General features: G+C 33.5%; 1 protein-coding gene across 1 annotated transcript in view; it reads right to left on the minus strand.

Moving 5' to 3' along the window:
• Positions 1 to 367, minus strand: part of TBCK (TBC1 domain containing kinase) — a 174,170-nt gene that overhangs the window by 73,122 nt on the left and 100,681 nt on the right. The window lies entirely within an intron of this gene.

Raw genomic sequence — 367 nt, forward strand, 5'->3', positions numbered from 1 at the left:
GGACACCCATGCAGACGTCAACAAAGAAAAGAAAGATAACTCAAAGAATGGGCAAAGAATTTGAATGGATAGACATTTCTCCAAAGATATAGAAATGCCCAATAAACACAAGAAAAGATGTGCAACATGATTAGAGAAATGCTAACCCCAAATCACAGTGAGATAACAATTCACATTGGCTAGGATGGCAATAACCAAGGATCAAAAATAACAAGCATTGGCTACTTTATGTGCAAACCAGAATTTTTACACATTGCTGAGAGGAATGTAAAATATTAATAGTTCTCTAGTTCCTCAAAACATTAAACACAGAATTACTATATGATCCAGAAGTATTTATCAAAAAGAATTAAAAGCAGGTTCTCAA

Source organism: Otolemur garnettii, unplaced genomic scaffold (assembly GCF_000181295.1).
Source record: "Otolemur garnettii isolate 467f Iridium unplaced genomic scaffold, OtoGar3 scaffold00103, whole genome shotgun sequence".
Classification (NCBI taxonomy): domain Eukaryota; kingdom Metazoa; phylum Chordata; class Mammalia; order Primates; family Galagidae; genus Otolemur; species Otolemur garnettii.